This window comes from Oryctolagus cuniculus, chromosome 14 (genome assembly GCF_051225735.1).
Source record: "Oryctolagus cuniculus isolate XC-2025 breed Fujian yellow rabbit chromosome 14, ASM5122573v1, whole genome shotgun sequence".
Taxonomy (NCBI): Eukaryota; Metazoa; Chordata; class Mammalia; order Lagomorpha; family Leporidae; genus Oryctolagus; species Oryctolagus cuniculus.
In genome coordinates, this window is record NC_142880.1 from 55,497,139 (window position 1) to 55,524,174 (window position 27,036).

At 38.5% G+C, this 27,036-nt stretch overlaps 1 pseudogene; it reads left to right on the forward strand.

Moving 5' to 3' along the window:
* Positions 1-27,036, forward strand: part of LOC127489576 (ubiquitin-conjugating enzyme E2 variant 2 pseudogene) — a 167,536-nt pseudogene that overhangs the window by 91,801 nt on the left and 48,699 nt on the right.

Consider the following 27,036-nt stretch of genomic DNA (forward strand, 5'->3'; position numbering starts at 1 on the left):
CCCAGGCTTTTAATTCACTCTCAAAGGGGAGTGGTTAATTAACCTGATTGGTTGGTGGTCACCCAGGTGTGGCCAGATAGGGGGATGAGGTCACACAGGGGTGTGGTGAAGGTATCAGGTAGGGTGTGAGGTCACGCAGGGGCGTGGCGAAGGTGTGGTCTTCCAGCTCACAAACCTAATCGATTTTAACCTATATGCCTGCCTACTTCATTTCTCCCTCAGACTCCATCCCCTTAATCCTATATGAGGGAGGATTAAAGTAGGCAGGCATGTAAGTTAACAGTGATTAGGTCTGTAAGCTGGAAGACAACGCCTTCAGGTCACCTGCCCTAGGCTTCCTGGCTCCTCCACGTGGCTGGTTTCTGGTCCTTGGTATGAACCCAGATTTACCTCTCTTTCTTAATAAAGCGCTCACTCTCCTATGCATCTTTCACACTAAATAAAGGCTTAAAACGTACCGTGCTGCTTCGTTTATCTGTGCCGGTATTTAGAATTTTTCTCTAAATATTAGGCAAAAACCCTCCTGGGCTTATTAATATTGGGGATTTAGTAATAAGCATATGGTAATAAGCGTATGGCACCCCAAATTCCGGTGGCATATGTAGCACACTAGATAGTGCTTCTGGGGAACTTTAAGGGGCCACATTTTTATATAAATTTTAGGGGGTCACCTCCAATTTCAGGAGAGTAATGGATTAAGAAATTAGGTGAGATTTTATAAATTAAGGAAGAACATTACTGGGTTAGTGCTCATAAAATTGGCATGAGATTAATCATATGGTAGTGCGTTTTCTCTCTTGAATTCACCTGCATACAGGTGAGAATTAAATGAGAGTTTCATTTCTTAAAGTTAAAATTCCACTGTGTGAGTATGAAGACTTGAAACAGGTATAGAAGTACAGAGAACAAATACTACAGTGGTTATAATGCTGGACCCTGGGAATTAAAATAAGTAGGTTGAGACATTAAGTCACAGGAAGGGCTGAACCACAAAGTGATACAGTGGAACTAAAGATTTACAAGATCAGTCTTCAAAAAGCTCATGAAAATATATCATGAAAAGATGTATGAATTTCAATGTTTTCCAGTAAATACATTTATCTTTAAAAATATATTCATTTATTCATTTTTGAAAAGCAGAGCAACAGAGCAAGAGGCAGAGAGAGGGAGAGAGAGAAAGAGAGAGAGAGAGAGATCTTCTGTCTGCTGGTTCACTCTCCAGATGGTGGCAAAAGCCAGGTCTAGGCCAGGTTGAAGCCAAGAGCCAGTAACTCCACCCTGGTCTTACAAGTGGATGGCAGGGACCCACGTACTTGAGCTTTCTTCCCCAAAGCATTAAGAGAAAGCTGGATCAGAAACCATGTAGCAGGGACTTGGCCATTTGCTGCAATATCAAATGCCAGCCATGCACCAGGAGGCTTAATCTGTGAAACCACAATACCTCCTCTCCTGTGCAAAGTACACTTATCATTTAATTCCATTTTTGTCTCAGAAAATGCCCTCCTACATGACAGCAAGATCAGAGAATCCAGGGGCTGATAGTAGAGGCAATACATGTGAAAGGAAGTTTGCGATTGTAGGAGAGTAGGATTCCTGAAATCGAGATTACATTATAGCAAAATGCTATTAATGACAATGGAGAATTATTACTGGTGTAGTGATTTGGTTAGTGTTATGGTTTAAACAGAATTTACTTCCCAAACTCATGCAGATATCTAAACTCCAAAGTCTTATTAATGTTAGTGAACTAAGATAGGGCATTTATCTAATTATGTCATCTGGGAAGTGAGCTTGGTGGGAGGTCTTTGGTCACTGAGATCCAGCTCTGAGAAGGTAGTTCTCTCTCCAGAGGGGTAAATATATAAGCAAAGACTGCTTCCTGGGTCTCTGCTTCCTGGCTCACCGTGTTATTGCTCCTTTATACAAGCTCTGAGTTGCCAACTTCAAACTGATGCCATCCAGTCTTAGACTAGAACCCCAAAACTGCAAGCCAGAATAAGCCTTCTCCCTTCCTAAATTACTCCTCTCAGTTTTATTTAAGTAATAAAAAACTGACTGAAACAGAAGGGAAAGCAAAATTGAAAATGGTAGTAAAGATTTTATTAAACATACTACAAACCTGACACTGAATTGCACATGTATACTTACCTGCATAAAGTCACCTAATGTTCATAACACTCTCATGGAGTAAATGCATCTGCTATAAAGATGAGGAGGTTTAGATACATAGATGTCATGTACCCTGCCCAGAGACACACACTTGTGTCACGATGGGTTCTGGTGACAGAAAACCTGCTTCCACATTTTGAGCTTAGCATTTGACTATACATTAGAAGAGGGGAGGTTAATGACCGGGCTGATTAGATTAATTTTTGCCCTGTCAAAAAGCTTCACAAAACAGAGTGAGCCTCCAGTTCTGATAGTTTCTGAGGAAATCGCCCCAACAAACTCTCTCATGGCTTTTGAAGTGCCATTCTAATGTCAGGCACTCTAAGGGCAGGAGCAGCCTGGGGAACAATAATTCTCCAGCTGAACAGACACTTTAGTGCTGTCTGTGGACAACTAAGACCAGGTTCAGGGAGGATTTTTCTCCTTATTGCAGATTCAAAGCTGAAGCAGTATAATAAAAATAATTCTTGCCTATATGGAAGGAAAATTTTGCATCATGTGTTTTGTAAAAATAATACCTACACTTAGACATCATGGAAAAATTTCCAACAAAGGACCTAAATCCATAATTATTTTTATCACATGATATTTTTGGTACTGATTATGTAAAATATTATGTTAGTGATACATGAGATTTCTAATCAAGGATGATAACAGACTGAAGTTCAATGTCTCAATAATTGTGGCTGGAGATAATGATATAATGGTTTAATAAGAGATAAACCCTATTAATGCTACCTTTTAAAATTATATATTCTTGGCCAGCACCGTGGCTCACTAGGCTAATCCTCTGCCTGCAGCACTGGCATCCTGGGGTTCTAGCCCCAGTTAGGGCACCGGATTCTGTCCTGGTTGCTCCTCTTCCAGTCCAGCTCTCTGATGTGGCCAGGGAACGCAGTGGAGGATGGCCCAAATGCTTGGGCCCTGCACCTGCATGGGAGACCAGGAAGAAGCACCTGGCTCCTGGATTTAGATCAGCGCAGCGTGCTGGCCACTGGACGCTGGCCGTAGCAGCAATTTGGGGGGTGAACCAACAGAAAAGGAAGACCTTTCTCTCCGTCTCTCTTTCTCTCACTGTCTAACTCTGCCTGTCCAAAAAAAAAAAAAAGTATATATTCTTATTTATTTGAAACAGAAACAGACAAGGAGAGATAATCCATCTGTTTGTTGACTTTCCAAATGCCACAACACCTGGAGTTGGCCCAGGCCAAAGGAAGGAGCATGGATCTTAATCTGGGCCTCCAATGTCGTGACAATGACCCAAGTAGTTGAACCAAAACACACTGCCTCCCAGGGTCATATTACTAGGAAGCTGGAATTAGAGCCCAGATTGGAACCCAGGCATTCTGATCTGGTGGCCAAGTGGTATTTTAATTGCTGTTCCACGCACCCACCCTTTATGCTATCTTTTAAAAGCAACTCCTAAAGCTTCCAATTTAAAGAGCCAAATTACTTTTATTTCCCCATTGTAGATGTATTTCTGTTTCTAGGTCTAAAATCAATGACTCTTGGCACAGAGTAATTAAGTGAACTAATTAGATGTTGATTCAAATTAGGACTCAATTCCTTTGAAACATTTTTGCACTGAACATCAACTATCAACTCTATTATCATTATCATTTCTGTCTTTATTCTAGATATTTTCTGAGGAATAATATTTGTATGAAAAAGAATAATTACTTATATTTTAATTGTTTTTGACACCTAGAAGTTGAACAATATTCTACAAATTTGGGTACACAGAGAAATACACATGTGGCCTGGGTGCTCACTCACACATTCATGTTGAATACTATAAGGAGGGCTGCAGAGAGGAGCTCGTAGGAGAAATCTTTCCTTAAATTTGCAGATATTATGAGCATTTACCACATTGGATGTGCTTCTATCAGTTCTCAACTCTGACTCTGAAGTTAATTTTATTTCAATTATTTGAATATATATCATCCTATGAATTGATTTGTGTTTCTTCCTGGTGCAGCTCCAAGTTACATTGTTTTTCTCTGGATTATTACATGAGATGAGGTTTTGTCTAATATTTTTGCATTAATTATCAGTTTCTCAAACCTTTGACTGAGTTGATAATACATGGTTGTGCTCCTCCAAGATTTTAAAAAGTCTAATGCTGTCTAGTAGATACTCAGATCAAATCAAATCACAATAAAGAATAAGACATGGTGGTGCTGTGGCATAGCTGGTAAAGCTGCCACCTGCAGTGCTGGCATCCCATATGGGCACTGGTTTGAGTCCTGGCTGCTCCACTTCCAATCCAGAGCTCTGCTATGGCCTGGGAAAGCAGTAGAAGATGGCTCAAGTCTTTGGGGCCCTGCACCCACATGGGAGACCAGAAGAAGCTACTGGCTCTTGGCTTCAGATGGACCCTACTCCGGCCATGTGGCCATTTGGGGAGTGAACCAGTGGGTGGAAGACCTCTCTCTCTCTCTATCTCCCTCTTTCCCTCTGCCTCTGCCTCTCTGTAACTCTGCCTTTCAAAATAAATAAATAAATCTAAAAAAAAAAAAATAAGTCACGTGACACTTCTCTAGAGTAAATAAATATGCATTGTATCCTAAAAAGCTCACAGTGGCTAATTACGTTTTGAATTGTCTTATATCTAATTACCTTTGGATATATTTATCTCATATTAAATTTATCTTTCTTCTCCTTTCATTGATGAGTTATATTTTAATCTGAAAACAAAGATGTTGAAAGCAAATTCATAACATGACACCTATCTCTCAGCACCATCTACTTAGGATATGATGTAGGCCAGGATATTTGGCTTAAATGTACTCTATGATGACCTCAGAGAATATTATCCCTTTTTTTGTTGGTCTTTAGTTTGTTTGTTTGTTTGTTTGTTTTTTGACAGGCAGAGTGGACAGTGAGAGAGAGAGACAGAAAGGTCTTCCTTTGCCGTTGGTTCACCCTCCAATGGCCGCTGCGGCTGGTGCATCATACTGATCCGAAGCCAGGAGCCAGGTGCTTCTCCTGGTCTCCCTTGGGGTGCAGGGCCCAAGCACTTGGGCCATCCTCTACTGTACTCCCGGGCCACAGCAGAGAGCTGGCCTGGAAGAGGGGCAACCGGGACAGAACCGGCACCCCGACCAGGACTAGAACCTGGTGTGCCGGTGCCGCAGGTGGAGGATTAGCCTATCGAGCTGCGGCGCCAGCAGAATATTGTCCCTTATCTCATGTCTGTGCGTGTGTGTGTGTGGGTGTGTGTGCATTTCAAATACAGGATTCCATGATCACAGTGTTCTGAAAACAGAGAATACAATTAATTGCTTCCATGAGTCAATGTCACAGTCTTGCAGTGCAAGCCTCTGATTTCCTATCCATCTGGTGACAATATGACAATAGAAAAGTCTTGAAATATTCTCTGCATTGCTTTTCACAATAAGTAAGATTTATTCTCTCTCATTTAAAGCAAAGTAAAATGCATTTTCAAATCATTAGGTGCATATCATGATGATGTCACATATAAAAACTTCTCAGTCTACATACCTTTTTGTTTGTTTCTTTCTACAACTAGACTTATCTCACTTTAACCATGAAGTATAATAATCTCTCAGAATCTTAGGGGATTTATTGTAGGACTGCTTTCATATAACAAAATATACAGTTGTTTAAATCCCTTACAAAAATATGAAAGTATTTATGTATTTGTATATCAGCTTTGCACATTAGGGGTGTGTGTGTGTGTGTGTGTGCATTTGTATGATGTATATAAGACAACCATAAGTAGACAAAAATTAAGAGATAACCTTTGGTATATATATTCCTGAATAATTTCTCTTTGGGCATTTTAAAATATATATTTATTTATTTGAAAACAGGGTGAGAGAAAAACAGGACACATAGAGAGGTGGGAAAGAGACAGACAGAGATCCTCCATCCACTGCTTTACTCCGCAAATGGCTAGAGTGCCCAGAGGTGATCACGCCTGAAGCCAGGAGTGAGGAACTCCATCCTGGCCTACCACGCGGCTGCGACGACCCAGGTACTTGGGCCATCTTCTGCCGCTGTCCAGGCACGTTAGCAGGGAGTTGATCAGAAGTAGCGCAGCTGTGCCTACTACTGAGCTTTCATATGGGATGCTGAAAGGTGGTAACTTAGCTCACTCAGCCACAATGCCAGTCCCAGGAAGCTTTCTAATGGTATCGTAACCTCTGAATTAATTTATTGTACCCATTCCCATTCAACCCTTACATAAAATCTAAGGCAAAATCTCAACATGTTTTCCTGTACTCCTTATTTAGAAGCTTATTTCTTTTGATTATTTTCTAATCCCTAGTGAGCAAACAAGTCTGTATTTAGACCCTAGTCATGTCTCCACATTAGACATGTGGAGTTCTCGCAGTAGACTTTGAGAAAACTAATGTCTATGGAAACACTGAAGAAAACTGAGGGAGATTTTTAGATGAACCTGAAGCCAGCTTATAGAATGTGTTCACTATTATCCAGTCAGATTGGACTTGAAGGGGTTTGAATACATAAGTTCATAGACAGAGTCCAGAGTAGATCTGGGTTCTGGGAGTACGTATATCCAAAAGGGGGTATGACAACATGGGTTTCTCTTTCCACAGTAAACACCAGTAGGATGAAACTGTATGATGAGTGTGTATATTGCATGGTTTAGCACAACATCTTTAATCTTAAAAAGAAACCTTAAGGGGCCAGCGCTGTGGCATAGTGAGTAAAGCTGCTGCCTGCAGTGCCAGCATCCCTTATGAGCGACGTTTTGAGTCCCAGCTCCTCCTCTTTCAATCCAGCTCTCTGCTATGGCCTGGGAAAGCAGGAAAATGGCCCAAGTCCATTGGTCCCTGCACCCATGTGGAAGACGTGGAAGAAGTTCCTAACTCCTGGCTTTGGATCAGCGCAGCTCCAGCTATTGCAGCCAACTAGGGAATGAATCAGCAGATGGAAGATCTCTCTCTGCCTCTCCTCTCTCTCTAACTCTGACTTTCAAATAAATAAATAAATCTTTTAAAAAAAGTGAATGAGGTGATCATTCCTCAAAGCTGATTTTCAACCTAGATTGAAATGACAGCAATGTTACTTGAATCTTATGAAAATAAAGTACATTTGGAAAAGTAGAGCTTCATAGTTTTGATACAATTTATTATCTTTTAAAAGAATTTCTTTTTATTTATTTGAAAGGCAGTGTCACAGAGAGAGAAAGAGATTGAGAGAGATAGGGATCTTTCATCCCCTGGTTCACTCCCCAAATGGCCAAAAAGTCCAGGTCGGGGCTAAGCTGAAGCCAGGAGCCAGGAACTTTATTCAGCTATCCCACATAGGTGCAGGACTCAAGTTTTGATATTGCTTTGTAAAATAATGAGCAAAATATAAGGAATTAGTTGTAGGCCAGACAACTGTAAACATATGGGAGTAAAGCCTGTAAAGAGTATCTTCGCTTTGATTGAGACCATGTATTTTCATATTATCTCTGCACCATGAAGGGATTAAACTTAAAAATAATACATGATGTATGAGCATGTTTTATGCAGTGATGATAATATTAAATGTAATTTGGTCAGCCTATATCTTTTTTTTTGACAGGCAGAGTTAGGCCGAGAGAGAGAGAGAGAGAGAGAGAGAGAGAAAGGTCTTCTTTTTTCCGTTGGTTCACCCCCCAAATGGCTGCTACAGCCCGCGCGTTGCGCCGATCCAAAGCCAGGAACCAGGTGCTTCCTCCTGGTCTCCCATGGGGTGCAGGGCCCAAGCACTTGGGCCATCCTCCACTGCCTTCCCCGGGCCACAGCAGAGAGCTGGACTGGAAGAGTAGCAATCGGGACAGAATTCGGCACCCCAACGGGGACTAGAACCCTGGGGTGCCAGTGCTGCAGGTGGAGGATTATCCAAGTGAGCCGTGGCGCCGGCCTTGGTCAGCCTATATCTATAAAAATGTGTTTTCTTCATAACAATGCCTACCTTACATGATGAAATTTTATTAATATCTACCTGTAAATGTATGCATGAACACAGGCACATACAATCCAGAAATGTACAGATACTTTTTATTATTCAGTTCTGAACTATTTCAGGAAGCCAACTAACCAAATAAATGTTCAATTTTAATTGATTCAAATATTTGTTGCAATTTGATTTGGTATTTGGCTACACAGAAAGAATAATGAAACAAACGTTTTAACATCTCTAAAAAAATTCTCTAGGATGGGAAGTTTGGAGTTTCCAAAGTGATACTGCAAGCAAAGGGTTTAATTGTTTTTAAAGTTAAAAAGGTAACTTGTGTTCTCTATTTTACACTCTGATCACTAACATATTGAAAAGCAAAATGCAAAACTCTATTTCAAAGAATAATAGCTCCCATTTTTAAGTCACTATGCTATGAAATCTTGAATATTTTCAGGTAACTAACTTCTTTTTTTCTTCCCTAGCCATGAGAAGCCCATCAAAAGAACATTAAACATTTATGAAGAGGAGATAATATTTTAATTGATTATTCAGGAAAGATTCTGTTTTGATATCAAAAATTTTTGTCAGAGTATTTTCCCTTCATTCATTCTCGTTCTAGATCCTCATGTTATCAGGCAGCTCTCCACTCTGATGGTGCCGAGATAAAAATTTCACCAGCAAAATGAAACAGGCTAGCAAGGTTTTATTAAAGAAAAGGGAGGCCATAACTCAGTCTGACCTCATTGCTACTGAAATGAAGGGAAGGAGAACTTTAGGATCCAGAGTGGTGAGGAGAACATACACTATAATTGTTAGTTGATCCCCCACAAAGGAACATTAAACTTTCTCATGTTTTCCATACAAGTGAGGTGTGCACTAAAATTAGACTCTTGCTTTCTTTTCTTCATACTATTTGTTGAATTCTTTGCTTTGTGTAGGGTTAAACTTATGAGTATAAAGCACACTGAAAATAGATCTTTGTAAAAATTAAGAGTGGGAATAGGAGAGGGAAGTGGAAGAAGGGTGGGAGAATGGGCAGGAGGGAGGATAGGGTGGAAAGTATCACTATGTTCTTAAATTTGTATGTATGAAATACATGAAACTTTAATACCTTAAATAAAATTGAAAAAAAAAAGAACCTGGAAAATAAAAGTGTCATCTTTCTTAGTATTTACATTTCAAGACTATGGCATCCAGGTGCTACAGAAAAACATTCCTTAGTTGTAAACTTGGCAAAAAGCTTTTGAATATATTTGCATGTATCACTAAGGGGAAGAAAAGGAATTCACAGCACAAGTTTTCTAAACAATGCCTTAAGAAAAGGAAACTGAACCTGAAGGAATGAAGAGGAGTATCAACATTTTTGTCAAGCAAGTAGGAGTATCCACAGTGGAAAACAAATCAGCTCTCAAAATATGGCTGTTGTGTATGAGTTATTGACCACTTAATTGTGTTTAAGTTTAGTTTAGTTAAGTTTAAGCAATTAGACACATGTGGCAGTGCCTTCAATACTTGACAGTATGCATATATTAATGCATAATTGATGATTATTACCTTGAAAAATGTAAAATATTATTTTAAAATAAAAAACAATGTAGATACAAGGTAATTGAATTTATGTTTAGACTATCTTATAGACTGATTGTTGTTATTCTGTATTTTTCTTTATTTGTGGTCACATTTCTTAACAAGATATATTCAATAAAATGACTAACTAAAGAGATACTGATAAAATTTTAACGATATGAGGTCAGTTATTATTTTCAAACACAAGAAAGGAACCATAGCATCATGGTATTTCTTTAAAAAGAAAATTAAACGTAAATGAGAATGAAAAGTAAACTACCAAAGTTTGCATTTCTTCTTTGGTTATATTGTTGTTACATGGTCAAGGCTTCCAATTCACACAATTTCATTTCAAAATCAGAGTCTCTCTTGCCATCTGTTGATTACTTCAACTTTTTTTGGAATGAGTGACATGGTGAGAGGTCTCAGCCTGGAATTATTTCATCATTGCCTTCTCCACTTTCTTTGCAGGAGATAAATATCTTCAGCGGAAATTCCTTTGCATTCTCTTTTTTTCTGTCATCCTTCTGCCCTTACTTCCTCCTTCTCTTCCTCCTCTCTCTCCTTCCCCTCTTCCTTTTTCTCTCCTCCCTTCCTCCCTTCCTCCCTCCCTCTCTCTCTCTTTTCTTCCTCCCTCCCTCCCTCTCTCTCTCTTTCTCTTTCTTCTTTTCCATCTCTTTCTCTGTCTCTCTCCTCCCTTTCTTCCTTCCTCTTTCCTTCCTTCTCTTTTCCAAAATAGACATCCTAATCCCAAGGTAAATCTGTGTCCTCTTGTGACCATCTCTTTCCACAGTGGTCTCTCCAGCGGAGAGAGGGAGTAGTCATCAGTTCCCTTCCCACTTGTAAGTCAGCCTCTTATTCATTTTCCTCACTTTAGTATGAATCAAAGAAAAAAAATGTACCAACAAGTGACCAAATAAGTCAACAGCAGCAGTAAAACAACAATAATAGTAACAATTCAAGGTACATTCATAGGGTTATGATCACTTGTTAAAATACTTAATGTGTTAAACTTTTAATATGATATATATATATGAAATATAGTATATATTTGCAAAATCTCATTTTGATAAACATCACTTAGAGAAAGCAAATATAAAAAATAACCCAATTTTACTTGATGTATAGATATTGATACTATCCTTCTTAAGATACAACTATTGGGGCTGGCACTGTGGCATAGCAGGTAAAGCCACCGCCTACAGTGCCGGCATCCCATATGGGTGCTGGTTCAAGACCCGGGAGCTCCACTGCCAATTCGGCTCTCTGCTATGGCCTGGGAAGCAGTGGAGGATGGCCCAAGTGCTTGGGCCCCTGCACCCTCATGGGAAGACCTGGGGGAAGCTCTTGGCTCCTGGCTTTGTATTGGCTCAGGTCCAGCCATTGTGGCCAATTGGGGAGTTAAACAGCGGATTGAAGATCTGTCTTTCTCTCTCTCTGCCTCTCCTTCTCTCTCTGTGTAACTCTTTCAAATAAATAAATAAATCTTAAAAAAAAAGATACAACTATTCCATTGTTTCCTCCATGAATGTATCTCTTTTACCCAAATGAAATAATTTTTGCACTGTATTAATTTTTCTTTCTATAGTCATAAAATGTCATATACTATAAATAGTTGACTTTTCTTATTTTTTCTGGTGGAGTATGAACTCAGCAATGGAATAATAAATTTTAATGTCTTTGCATTCCTATTATTGATATCAATTATCATCACTGATTTTATGTACTAGCCTAATATTTTTAAATACATGATCATTCAGGAAAATATACTATTGAATATTGTTTTTTTATTTTAAAAATAATATGTAAAACATATTTAAACATGTTTCCTACCACTAATAGTGAGGAAGATCAACTGACATAACCAAATAATATGTCTATATACCTTTTTAATAATTTGAACATAATGCAAATTATAATTACTAATTTTACTTGTTTAAGAGCTTACATAAGTTGTCTGTAATTATTTCAAGATTTTTAGATAAATTATTTTGAGCATTAAAGTTTCAGATTTGTTTTAAGTATGCTTTCTAATGAGTATTAGCATTTTACGGTATGGACTGCCATCTGGTGGAAGTTTAAAGTCTTAACTTAAACTAAAATAATTTTATTCAGCTTGTCTGCTTTATGCTATTGTTGTTATGAGCATGTTAATAAACATTTGGGTTGGACAGGAGAAAATGTATTAAATTAAATTAACGAGCTGAAATCTAATAGAAAATAAAAGCAAATAAGTTTTTAAATTAGACACTGTGTTTCTGCCTGCTTCACCATCCTTTTGTATCACTATGAATTTAATGTTTTGAATATGAACAAGACCATAAAAACTCAACAAATAGACAAACAACTGATTATTCAGTTCACAGAATTTTTAAGCCTAAGATACACTAAGATTTGCTTTTACTGATATCATGCAATTAAAAAAGAAAGTCTACATATGTGTTATTTGTATAGTATATTTCATACACAAACATTTCAACACTAATGACGCTCACAGTTTCCAATGAGATGCGTTATTAAGAGCAACTATTGGCTTGCAGATTATGCTTCTTAAGAGGCTAGAGCACCGATCATACCCTCAGTACCATTGCTTACATCAATTCATAGGAAGTATAGTTTCATCTATTGAGGATATCATTCCTATTTTTTTTTTATTTCTCAAAAAATTAAAATTTAATCTTACCATAATGGAATGTTTGCCTAGACATGCTAGCCTTGACAGAATGATTTATGATCCTGGAAACATAACTAAATTGCACAGAGTCCTTGAGGAACTTAAAAACAAAATGTGTTGAAGGAACGAGGATTACACTGTGAAGTAGGACAACGTGAGAGCAGTCCCACTTCCATTATGAAATAAATAGGTTGTCCTAGAAGTAATAATGAGGTAAAAATAATATTCATAAACCAAATGCAAAGCAGCTTTCATATAATATATTATTTTTTCCTCACAATAATTATGGTACAGATTCCCTTATTGTTTAAGTTGTGGAGGTGATGGCAAGATCAGAGATACAAAACAACTTTGTCAAGTTCCAGCAGCTAGTACTTGCTATAGCTGGAAAATTCAGTCGGAAAACCTGAGGTTCTGCTTGCTTCTTGAAAATCAATACTCTCTATTTTTTCCAATATTTTATCTTCTGAAGCTGTTCAATTGTAATTAACAGGTTTATTTTATTGCAGTACATATTTGTGGTTTTTAAAAAGATTTATCTGTGTATTTATTTAAAAGGCAATCTTAGACAAACAGACAGATCTTCCATTCACTGGTTCACTTCTCAAATGGCCACAACATCCAAGGCTGCACCTGGTCAAAACCAGCAGCCTGGAACCCCATCCAGTCTCCCAGGCTAGTGACAGGGGCCCTAGGTTACCAGGGAGGTGGATTAGAAGTGGAACAACCCAGACTTGAACCAGTGCCAACATGGGATATCCACATCACAGGTGGTGGCTGACCCCACAATTTGTGGGTTTCTTTTTGATTGATTGTTTGTTTTAATTTATTTGCCTGCAGTTGTCTTAGTAAAATTTGAACATAAAAAAAAAAGACTCATGGGCATACATATGCCAGGTTCAAGTAAGTTAAAATAAGGAGAGATAGTTATTATTAGGATCAGTACACCACAAGCCCCCAGCTATGCATCAGCAAATACGAAGCCCTTCTGCTACTCACTTGAGTAACCTTGGGCTAAAATGTGCTTTAATTATCTCCTAAATTTTCCAAAAATTACATCAACTCTGTATCCATCCTTAAACTTAACTTAGGTTTATCTGTTTTGCTTACTTATTCACACTGTGTTTCTATCTGATATATTTATTTTAATCAATAAAATTTTGTGTAGAGATTCAGTTCATTGAATTATTCAATGGTAATTAATTATTACCATTTGTATAATTTATTTATATTTATTTATTACCATTTCTACAATTTATTATTACCACTTATATAATTAATTTATGGTAATTAATTATATAAAATGTAACTACTTACTTTTAATTTATGGTTTTATGATTTTAGGTCTTCTGTCATAAGTTATGAACATCTTCAACAATACTATGGCATTTCAAGTTGTAATTTCCAACTAATTACACCAATATCCTCTCCAATCCAGAGTGAAAATTTACTTTTATTTGTATTTCTCTGATGGTTGTTCCAGTTTACTTTGTCTTAATGCTAACAAGCCTTTTTTTTTTTTTTTTTAGGATTATGGACTAGGTGTATGATTTTGTGCTCACTTTTCTGTTATGCTACCTACTTTTCATATCCATTTACAGGGATATTGCTTTCAGGTAAATTAAGGTGTTCTGGGGAAAAATTCAAATATAGAAGCAGGTAGCTGAGGGGCAAAGAAATGAATAACAGAGATTGGAAAGTGACAATTTATTATGAGATAATCACTATGACATTGACAAAACACTTGGCAAAACTCTCACCAAAATGTGTGTGTGTGTGTGTGTGTGTGTAATTTCAGGGCTATTATGAGAATGCAGTCCTGAAGAAATAGTTTGGAAAAAGATTGCATTCTATTTCTTTTTGGATTACTTAATGACACATTCATTTCTGAGTTATTTCTTCTTGTGAATGCAGAGCTTTCTTGCTGTTTACTGCATTTAGAAGAGATAAGCTCAGAAATAAATGAAATAGAATTGAGTCAAGTTTAGGGACTTAAAAAACTTTTAAAATGCAAAATAATAACAATAATTCTGAGATATACTTTAATAATTAGGAGTGATTAAACAGCCTTGTATTAAAAATGGGATATGTATCCTTGATAATTTTTTTTTCAATTGGAAAAAAATATTGCAAGAAATGTAATAAAAGTGTAGGTTGGCCTTAATATATGATAGTCTTATGGTCTTTACAGATAGAGAAGGTAAAAGTAATACAGGAATTGGGGCCAGCAATGTGGCATAGCAAGTTAAAGCCCTTGCCTGAAGCACCGCCATCCCGTATGGATGTCAGTCTAGTCCCGGCTGCTGCTTTTCTGATCCAGCTCTCTGCTATAGACTGGGAAAGCAGTAGAAGATGACCCAAGTCCTTGGGTCCCTACACCCACGTGGGAGACCTGGAAGAAGCTTCTGGCTCCTGGCTTCAGATCAGCACAGCTCCAGCCATTGCGGCCATCTGGGGAGTGAACCAGCTGATGCAAGACCTCTCTCTGTAATTCTGTCTTTCAAATAAATAAAATAAATCTTTTTAAAAAAGGGAATTAAAAAAACAGAAAGAACCTTAAAATTCTGTCTATAAAATAACTGTAATGATTGTCCATGTCACAATAATCTAGGGAAAATGGAATAAAAAAGCCCACCATATTTCTAGAGAAATATACTTCAGTAAAAAATCAGGAATATAGATATAAAATATAGATATATAGTTTCTCAATCTCTATACCTATCACAATCATTTAAGTCGGTGGTTTATAAGCAGGAAGTGAATGGATGTACCCCCTCAGCTGCTCAGATGGACACATGGCTCATTACAGACTTGATATGGACAAAGGGGAAAAAGAAGACCCTAACAGGGAATAGGAAACAAGGAACACTGAGAGTAGCATATTTGGGAATGTCTTCCCAAGAGGTGATTTTGGATTCTAAGAACACATTCCAAAAATATATGAGCATATACCTTTGTAATCTTACTATCATAGCAGAATTGCTGTGGACCACGAACTCTTTTGTTCTCTCAATTTTATTGTTCTAACTCCTTCAATCCACAGAGAGATGACTTTTTCTCTTTATCACTTATAGGCCTTTGTATCTAGGGTCTTACACCATCTCTAGTTCATACATTCAAATAGTATTTTTCTGGAGAAGATGCTGAATATATGTTGAACCAAGAGGACAACTGTGAAAACCAGCGCTGTTGTTCACCAAATCTTTCTAGCTTTTTCTTCAGAGCAACATGGTAAAAGTTCTTGAAGTTTTGCTTTTGAAGAAATTTTTGAAGGTTTCTGTGACTTTGTGACATTGTGATATGAGGAATAATGTGGATTGTAACATTAGGACACAACTCTTAAGGATCCCTTAGTAATTTTCCACATTCATTTCCAACCACTCTGGTGTTCAGAGATACTCATGTTAACATTCTCCATTAGATGACATCCCAGAGTGGTTACCTGAGCATATCTGATTATATGCATAGGGTATAATGTGTGCAAGAAATGCAAACTTTAAAACAAATTCATTTATTTATTTTGAAAATGAGATTTACAGAGAAAGAAAGGGAAAGAGAGAAAGAGATCTTCCATCTGTCGGTTCACTCCCCAGATGGCTGCAACATCCAGAGCTGGGCCAGTCAAAGCCAGGATGTTCATTCAGGTCTCCCACATGTACAAATACAAAGCTTAACAGATCAAGACTACAAAAAACATTCTATCTAAACACAGATAAAAACATTCTATCTAAACTCAGACACTTGGCCCATATTCGGCTCTTTCCCCCAGGCCATTAACAGGGAGCTGGATTGGAAGTAAAGCAGCCAGGAAACAAACTGCCCCTGTGTGGGATGCTGGCATTGCAGGAGGTGGCTGAATGCACTATGCCACAATGCCAGCCCCAAGAAAGACAAATTTTTCTTTGTCAGAAAGTACTTTATTAGAGTTATGTGTTGCCTCCTAATTACTTACCCTGTTGTAATTCTAACTATATCCGTAGTGCATTTATCCATTTTTTGCAACAACTGCACTAACCATCCTAACTCTACAAATAGAGGAACATTCAGCAGCTGAACCCTTTTATAGCCTTTGCACTGTCATGTTACTAGTTCTGCGTTTTGATAGAATTTTTTTTCATAGTCACGATCTGTTAGGCTTTGTATCTATACATGTACCCTCTCTATTTTTCTTTATTCCTTAAACTACCTCAGGACTTTGATCTTAAATTCCTTTCCTCCTGCCAAAGACAGTATTACAGAATGGTAAGTTTTGATACGAAATTAATTAGGATAGACCTTCCTCACACAAAGTAAAATTAAGGCTACATTAGTCATTTGTAATACATGCTGGATGCTTCTACTGAGCATCAAAAATATGATTTAATTCTGCCATTAAAGACGAAAGAGAATGTGTCAATACTTTTTGTATTGTCTCCACAAGAAAAAAATTATTTAATTAAATCTTCTGAGAGTTGTTTGAGGGAAATATTGACAACATTTAAGGGAAATGCTTGGAAAGATTGGAGAGCGGTTTTTACTTGTTCTTTCACAGGGAATGTTAGCACACTTCAACTCAGAAAGGAAGGCACACATGAATTCTGAAGGCCAGACAATCCAATTAAGAAGGACTTCTTGATTTATGCAATTAAGTTGGCTGACTCTGCATCACGGATTTAGAGCAGTTTCATTTGCCTTATGACCAGAAGAAATGGCCTGGAAGAAGGTCTCCAAGGCTAATAGATTACCATGTATGATGAGGAAGTAAATTAAACCGCTGCTTAATGGTCTCTCTCTCTTTTTTTTTTTTTTTTTTTTTTGACAGGCAGAGTGGACAGTGAGAGAGAGAGACAGAGAGAAAGGTCTTCCTTTTTGCCGTTGGTTCACTCTCCAATGGCTGCCACGGCTGGCGTGCTGCGGCCGGCGCACCGCACTGATCCGAAGGCAGGAGCCAGGTGCGTCTCCTGGTCTCCCATGGGGTGCAGGGCCCAAGCACTTGGGCCATCCTCCACTGCACTCCAGGGCCACAGCAGAGAGCTGGCCTGGAAGAAGGGCAACCGGGACAGAATCCGGCGCCCGGATTGGGACTAGAACTCGGTGTGCCGGCGCCGCAAGGCGGAGGATTAGCCTATTGAGCCGCGGCACCAGCCTTTAATGGTTTTTTTCCTCCAGTATAGTCAGCTGTACTGCAGGTTATCTTTGTGTTTGATATTAAAAACACACCTGCTTATGGTTACAAATGAACACTTTCACTTTTTGTCTGTCTTATTTTAACTGAAATGAATATGATTCAATGATCTAAGCAAAATGTGTGGTCAGTAGTTAAAAAATGGGGACATATAGACACACATACAAGCCTACATGCAGGCTGCAAATGAACTCTATTTCCTTCAGTTCCCAATAACTTACTTTAAGGGAGAAACAATACACTGTAGCACTTGTGAGCCAATTATGGTATATTAACAAAGGTTCCTTTTTATTTTTAATTTTTTTCATCTAAATGTGACATTGTATCTTCATTATATTTATAATTTATCAAATTTGTATTCACAAGATCAATCCTAATTATATTTTCCTATCTTGAGTTCTAAATTTTCCATTATCTTTTAAAACTACATACTTTTGGTGGCTGGTGCCGTGGCTCACTTAGCTAATCCTCCACCTGCAGCTCCTGTACCCTGGGTTCTAGTCCCGATTGGGTTGCCATGCACTAGTCCTGGTTGCTCCTCTTCCAGCACAGCTCTCTGCTGTGGCCCGGGAGGGCAGTGGAGGATGGCCCAAGTGCTTGGGTCCCTGTAACTGCATGGGAGACCAGGAGGAAGCACCCGGCTCCTGGCTTTGGATCAGTGCAGCGCGCTGGCCGCAGCAGCCATTTGGGGGTGAACCAATGGAAAAGGAAGACCTTTCTCTCTGTCTCTCTCTCATGTCTATAACTTTGTCAAGTAAAAAAAAAAAAAAAGCCTACATACATTCTCATTTTATAATTATTAAATTAATTTTTGCTTGCCTAACTGCTTCAAGTATAATATTATATAACAAGTGCCAAACATCATAACATAATCCTAATGTATCACTTAAGACGATAGAAATTTGCTATTTTAAAATTATCAGCTGTCTGCTCTTTTATGGTGGAAAAATTAAAATCTATTTATGAGAACAAATTATACTTTCTTTTTAATAAAGAGTAAAACCTATTAAACCCCAAAAGGAGTATAGATCTTGTGTTTATGCAAACATGGTAATAAAATTGGCCGAAAATGTGAATGGAGAACTTCAGTATATAAGAGGTTCAGCTGTTCAGCATAATAATGTGAGAATTTGTCTTTTTGTGATGTTATTTTCATTTTTACAGATTTCCCCATGTTTGATAAAAATTTAACCACAAGTGAAGATAAAAGAGGAAACATCTTACTTTTTTTCTTTGTTGTTCGGACCAGTTGTTTCCCAACTGGATTAGGAGGAGGAGCAATCAATAAAACTATCACTGGTAGATTTAGGATGTCTGTTGCTACAAAATGGCAAGTGAATTGGTAAGCAGAAGTGGTCATTTGACCACTTTATTTAAAGAATATCTCTGGTTACTTGTCAGATAAGCATTAGCAGCAATAATAGTATGTAATATACAATATAATTTTTAAAATTATTTTCAGTACATTTGAAAAGCAGAGAAAGAGAAAAAGAGAGAGAGAGAATTTTCCATCTGTGGATTCATTCTGCAACTCCGCAACTACCTGCAGCAGCCTGGCTTTTACCAAGCTAGGCTGAAGCCAGGAGAGCAGACATCATTTCAGTTCTCCCACATGGGCAACAGGGACCCAAACAATTGAACCATCACCCACTGCCTCCCATGTTCCATATTAGCAGGAAGCTGGAATTGAAATCAGAGCAAGGACTTGACCTCACCCAATCTAACAAGAGAGTGCGGGTGTCTAAAGCGGCATCTTCACTACTGCACAAAATGCCGCCTGTCCTGCAATTAATAATGTTCAGTATCTGAATTATGCTTTGCATCTGTTGGCCAGAGACTTTCATTAAACTTTTACTAAATGTTCATAACCTTAAAGTTTTAAAGTATTTAAAGTCCCATATTCCCACTTGGTTCAAAATGTCATAGTTTGTTACAGGATAGGGAGAGGCTAATTAATAGCTGGCCAGATGACATTTTTGTAACCTTAAAAATAATCTCAGGACTGCCAAAATATTGTGAGAGTAAACAATACATAAAATTAAAAGTCATCAACCATGAAACCTATTATACCATTAATTGCCCTCATAACTTTTGCATTTACAACTGATGACATGTCTAATCACTCAACATCCCCAGCCCTGTCTGTACTGCATGTTAAAACTTTCCATAAATGCCCTATCTTCTCTTCAGCTCAGAGCTACTTATCTAATTAAGAGAGCATCAGTTCTTGCCTCTGTAACTGTTCTACCTTTCTATAGTTGGGCCTCCCACAATTATGCTACCTCCAAATCAACTGGATTTGTAAACAGACCTAAAGCAGTCTCCTTTAAAATCTTGAGGATCATGTCCATTCTAATTTACAACCTAGCAATGGTTCCTTGGGTTTCCAACCCCTGGTCTAAAATCATCAACCTGGGATCTAAGGCCCTAAATGCCTCACGCCTACCTTTCAGCCCGTTCCATTCCATTCTCAGCACTCTGACAACGTTGCTGTCACTATTGTATACGTATATCCTATCCCCTCAAACACAGTGGTTCCCTTTCTGCTTTAGGAATTTCATGCTTTTTTTTAATCATGCACACTGTTAATTCAGAGTCTCGTTTAAATGTTACTTTCTCTATGTGAGTCAACATATTTTTAATCTATTTCTACAGTAACTTTTACTTCTTCTTAAAGAAAATGATAGCATCAGATGCCACTTTATTTAAGTAATTTTGTTTTTTCAATGCCCCTGATTATACTAGGAGATCATAAAACCAGGGGTCATTTCATCACAGGTACCCATAGAGTACTTCATGCATAGTTGACTTAAAACTCATATCCCATTAAATGAGTTAATTCATGGACAGTAAAAAAAAAAATCCAATCAATCTAAGGCAGAAAGTGAAGTAAGCTTTGAATGTTTTTAAAATGTGATATTAATAATTTTAATATTAATAATAAGGTAATCATATATTCATTGTGCACTAAATAAGAACCAGATAGTCTTCTGATAATAATGCATCTTTTAGCCATTCAATTGATGGCCAACTTTCCAGAGCAGTTCTTCAAATTTCATCATGTTTTTTCACTCTTTTTTCTCTACCTATATCTTAATTTATCTGTTAACTCTGTAAGACATTACTTTGTTATTTTTCTCAGTGGGGGGTACCTAATACAATTCTATTAACAGTGTGTTTAAGTTCTATTTTCTTCATCACATGGCAGAGTAAGTAAAATGGCTACATTTTTAGTGAATATCAGTAAGTGATGTTACAGTGCTGTGAGTACAGTGGATGCTTTACAGGTTTTAAAATCATTAGAACTCAATCAGTATTATGCAAATCCTCAGCAATTTGTGTTTCTGAAACCATAAATAAGAATAAGGAGAAGATTCATTAAAAGTGAACTATTGCTTTAAGCATAGTATACATTTGCACATAGTTTTTAATTTGATATCACGTGTAAATTAAATGTCTGCTGATCGAAAAATAAGGCTCAGATGGTTACAGGGAAAAATCTTAGCATATGAAAATTGTGTTTTGGGTAGAGCCAAAATATCCATTCTTATGGGAATGCTTTTACTGAAATTAAGAATGAAACATTTGGAAAACGTAAAGAAAATAACTATGCATGGCTTAAGGTCACATACTGAGAAGTTTCTCTGATGAAATCACCACCAAAAGTAGAATGGAGACTTACCAATCAGATCTTACTTTCCACATCTGTGGCAATCTGTGACAAACTCAGTGATCATGGTCTGATCCTGCAGCAAGCGAAGTTAGTAGGAGCATATAGAGGACGGTGCTGTGGTGTAACAGGTAAAGCCACCACCTCATATGGGCAACGGTTCAAGTCCTGGCTGTTCCACTTCTGATCCGGCTCTCTGTTACAGCCTGGGAAAGCAGTAGAAGATGGCCCAAGTCCTTGAGCCCCTGCACCCAGGTGGGAGACCTGGAAGAAACTCCTGGCTCTTGGCTTTGGATTGGCGCAGCTCCAGCTGTCAGCAGATGGATGACCTCTCTCTCTCTCTCTCTCTCTCTCTCTCTCTCTCACTATCTCTCTCTCTCTCACTCTCTATGCCTCTCCTTCTCTCTCTGTGTAACTCTGACTTTCAAGCAAATAATCAAATCTTTTTTAAAAATAGTATGAGCATATAACAGGGTTTACAAAGCAATACTAGTGTGTAAAGTGGAAGAGGTTCAGCACTCAAGGGGTTTGCTATAATCAAATATGTAACATAATTTAAAATTCATTGTCACCAGAATTAATTGCATAGTAATACTCATAGCAAACAAGCATGTAACATTCTTGGAAATATGAGGTAAGGTATGATTCAGTAAATACTTTAGATGATTATGCTCTGTATTGTGTGAATGAAGTCATAAAACTTCAACTTTAAATATAATTATGATAAAATAATTTTGTTAATGTACTATAGTTGATTACTTAATGAATTGCATTCCTTTTAGATTAATATGTAGGCTTGGCCTAGGAATGTTTTCTAGGTGAAGAATTATTTTTATTTTTTGACATAAAGAACCCAGGAGCCAGCATTGTGGCATAGTGGGTAAAGCTATAGCTTGCGATGCCGGCATTCCATATAGGTGCTGGTTCATGATCTGGCTGCTCCACTTCTGATCTAGCTCCCTACTAACAGTCTGGGAAAATCAGCAGAAGTCGGGTACAGTACTTGGGCCCCTGCCATCCGTGTGGGAGACCCTGATGCAGCCCCTGGCTCCTGGCTTTGGCCTGTCCCAGCATTGACTGTTGTGGCCATTTCAGGAGGGTACTAGAGGATGGAAGGTCTCTCTCTGTCTCTCCTTCACTCTCTTACTTGTACTTTAAAATAAATAAGTAAATCTTAAAAAAAAAAAAAAAAAAAAAAACAGACCTGAGAAGCTTAAGGACTGTGTATTACATGAGTGTTGTGCAATTTAAAGCACATTGTTCCATATTTATAAATTTGGAAGCAACTTGAAAAAAAAAATCTCAAAATTGACTATCTTAGGTTCCAAGTTTCCTTAGAGGATCTATGTCAAATTGTCTAAAGAACAAATATTGGGGCTGGCACTGTGGCATGGTGGGTTGGGCCACTGCCTGCAGTGCCAAAATCCCATGTGGGCACTGGTTCGAGTCCAGGCTGCTACAGGGTGGTTTTTTTTTTTTTTTTTTGACAGGCAGAGTGGACAGTGAGAGAGAGAGAGAGACAGAGAGAAAGGTCTTCCTTTGCCATTGGTTCACCCTCCAATGACTGCCACGGCCGGCGCACTGCGGCCGGTGACCACACTGATCCAATGGCAGGAGCCAGGTACTTCTCCTGGTCTCCCATGGGGTGCAGGGCCCAAGCACTTGGGCCATCCTCCACTGCACTCCCTGGCCACAGCAGAGAGCTGGCCTGGAAGAGGGGCAACCGGGACAGAATCCGGCGCCCCAACCGGGACTAGAACCCAGTGTGCTGGCGCCGCAAGGCAGAGGATTAGCCTAGTGAGCCGTGGCGCCGGCAGGCTGCTACAGTTTCAATTCAGCTCTCTACTGTGGCCTGGGAAAGTAGTAGAGGATAGCCCAAGCCTTTGGGCCCATGCATCCCCGTGGGAGACCCAGAGGAAGCTCCTGGCTCCTGTCTTCGGATCAGCACAGCTCCGGCAGTTGCAGCTGACTGGGGAGTGAACCAGTGGATGGAAGACATCTCTCTCTCTCTCTGCCTCACCTTCTCTCTCTGCGTAACTCTGACTTTCAAATAAACAAATAAATAAATCTTTCCAAAAAAAAAGAAACAAATATTAGAGAGTTCATATTTAAATTGTTCATATTTAAATTGTTCATATTTAAATTGAAGTTCATTCCAAATACTTACCTGCTTTGTGCTATATTACTAACTAAAAACGTTTCTACCATGCATATCTACCAATGTGGGACAGAGTAAAAAACAAAACACTATTCAAATTATTTATTTCCAGTAAGATTTTTTATTAATTTGTTATTTACTGTGTATAGTGGAAATACATTAATTTATATACATATGTTGTGGGGAGCAACTCGGACTAGACTAAGTTACTGGAATTAAGACTTATTCTATGCATCTGCTCTCCCACAATATGGCGCTGGGAGAGGAGTAAACAACTTTTACACAGCTGCCTCCAGTTCTACCAGTAACCTGCAGGAGCTGATCCTGCTCCTGATTGGAGGAGAGCAGCGTACTCGGCGTGTAGGTAGCAGAGTTGGGATTGGTGGAAGAGGGCTATAAAGGAGGAGAGAGACAACATGCACCAGGAACATCTAAGGGGTACATCCGAATAACATCTGAGCAGCCCCCGAGAGAGCCGGCCGGCGGTGTGCCACTCCCCCGCGGAAGTGGGGAAAGTGGCAGGGGGAACCGCCCTTCCACGGAGGTGGAAGGGTCGGTAGCCAACCCGGGAAGAACCAGCAGCAAACCCGGGAAGGGCCGAGCAGACAAAAGAACAGCGCAGGGTCCTGTGTCGTTCCTCCACGAAGAGGGGGAGCGACAATATGTTATCCTTAAAAGATCTAAATTTAAAACACTATGTTTTCTACATTTTATTACTTAGACTATAAAAAGGAAGTTTAAAAATCACTTGAGGTAGGGCCAGCATCATGGTACAGCGGGTCAAGCCACCACCTGCAATGCCAGAGTCCTACATGGGCACCAGTTCATTTCCTGGCTGCTCCAGTTCTGACTCTACTCCCTGTTACTGTACCTGGTAAGGCAGAGGAAGATGGCCCAAATGTGTGTGTCCCTGCCACCAACATGAAGGAGACCCACATGAAGCTCCCTGGCTTCAATTGCAGCCATTTGGGGTTTCTTCTTCTCTCTAACTCTTCCTTTCAAATAAATAAAGCTTTAACAAATCACTTGAAGTGTTTTTATTTTTTATTGTTCATTGATGAATTCCCATAAATTCAGGAACTTACATAGATCATGTAGGAAAGAAGTCCAGGTGGCTGAACTGGGTTCACTATTTTGGTGTCACCTGGCCAAAATCAAGGCATTCGCATAGCTAGGCTGTTCCCTGGAGATCCTGGGGAAGAATCTGCTTTCAAGATTCTTTTAAACAATTCAGTGTTTTGCAGCTAGAAGCCAAGTCCCTGTTTGTTGGATGGCTGTCTGCTGGCATCACTCTCAGTTGCTCGATATTAATCTCCAGTGCTTGTATGCTGTAAAAGGAACATTGCACCTGCCCTGTTAAACATAGTAGGGAAAATTTATTCAAGACTACTGCAACAAGGGAAAGAGAATGCTGCAATACAGGAGAAGGACTGAGCTTACACCCTGCTGAAAAAAAAGGCAGGAAGATTTTTGTATGGTGGATAAGCCAATGGAATAGTATGGAGGAAGATGTTAGTGAGGAGGTTGGTCAAGGTGATTAGGTTGTCTGGATTTGCTAATTGTCTTCTATGGAAATTAGACCTCAGTCCTTATATAAAGACTTGAAAGAAGGGTGTTATTTCATATTAAAAGGATAACTCTGGGTCTTCTAAAGACAAATCTGGGTTGAAGAACATTCACTTCTCAAAGCAATAGAGAAAGAATTTACAATTGCAAATTTTCTGAAATAAATGCTCTTTAAAATAGGAAGCCAGAATCCTCTGCCTGTGGCGCTGGCACCCCGGGTTCTAGTCCCAGTCGGGGTGCCGGATTCTGACCTGGTCGCTACTCTTCCTGTCCAGCTCTCTGCTGCGGCCCAGGAGTGCAGTGGAGGATGGCCCAAGTGCTTGGGAGAACTGGCCCCTGGCTTCGGATCAGCGCAGTGCGCTCACTGCAGCGGCCATTGAGGGGTGAACCAAGGGAAAAGGAAGACCTTCCTCTCTGTCTCTCTCTCTCACTGTCCACTCTGCCTCTCAAAAAAAAAAAAAAAAATGGAAGCCAGGGTTTGGACCCAGGAAGAAACCTTCTGAAGTCAAGAATGGAGTGGCCATTCAGCTGGTGCTCTCCCAGGTGGCTTGTGACTTCCAGCCTCATGACCCTTACCTAGCTACCTCTTTATACCATATCAGACTCAGTATATTTGTAGTGATGAGCACTTATAAAGTTGTCCCAATTCAGGCCCCATGTTCTTCATATGAACAAATGAAGAAATCCTTAATTTTGCAGTCCTGGTTTCTAGTTTGTCCTATTCTAGAAAATGTGAGTAATAATATAAAGTTATTTTTATATAATATATATAATATATACATATAATTTTATATAAAAATATAAGTAATTCTCCAGGAAATGTAAGTAATAATTTAACAACCACTTCTTTTCATACCAGAAGTTATTTACAAAACACCTTAACTGCTAACATTCACAATGCTCAGTTGCTTCATGGTTATGATGTCTCTGATTACTAAAGAAATAAAACGACCAGGATGTGCATATGTGAAAAAGTCCATCCATTAAAAAATATGTAGCATCAAAAGAGAAGAAAGAATGCATTTTCAGAATACATTATTAATTCAATCCATTTATTGATATTCCTCAGAGTTTTTAGTTGTTTTGCCAAATGAGTTGCTATTAAATGTGCCGTTGTTTAAAAGTCAGTCCTGAACACACAGAAGTATGCGTTCCTGAGAGATGCTGTGAGGGACATCTTAATCAGTATCACCAGACGCAAGACAAAGCAGGGACTCTCTGGCTGGAATGTCACTGTAATGATGTACTTTGGGCAGAAGGCTGCAGTATTAGATCATGCTGAATTTCTCTCAAGAATGCATTTCTCTCTAGTGAAACAGGAACTAGCTGAACGTTTTTCTATTCCTACAAAACGCAAAACACCTCAGTTGCTTTCCCTTAAAAAACAAATCAAGGTTTGCTGAGCTTGTTATGTTGCAACATGAAAAGAAGTGAGCATAATAGTTTAATCAGTGTGTAATACAGAACAGATGAAAAAAAATAATTATTTTTGATTATATATTATGCCTATATTATGGATTGGTAAGCTACTCAGTGCTCAGTGGTGTAGTAAAACAATATTGAACATGTACAGTTTTTAAGTAAGGATGATAGAATAACCAATTCCCTAAAAAAATTAAAAAGACCCGTAAGAAAGAACAGCACACATGCATTTCACTGAGTGGGGTGAAGCATCTAGTAAAGTATAATTACTTTTGAGCCATATTCAAACTTCTGTTTAAAAATTCAAATAATTTTAATTATAAATTCCTCATTTTGATGTCAAAGCTATGAATCATTTTATTATGCTATGATACAACTCAATAAAACATAAATCTCATATTAAAAACAGAGATCTTGCTTTCGGTTCCCCAGTGCACTTATGATCCCTATGATTTCAGAGAACCAACCATTCAATTACTGACTTAATCTTTACTTATTGTGTTTCTAATTAAAACATAAACAGATAAATTTTCAGTTAAATTCCAGAAAAGAAGTTTAATATTTCTGCAATATACTCTTATTTTTGTAATACAGACACTTTAGGTGACTTACTGGTTTATAAACTGGTCTGCGTAAAGGGAATCAATACTGGGTAGAAGACATAAAGAGCTAAATGTTTTACTGTAGAAATCTAGAGTCTCATACACTCTTCTTTCAGATAGCACTCA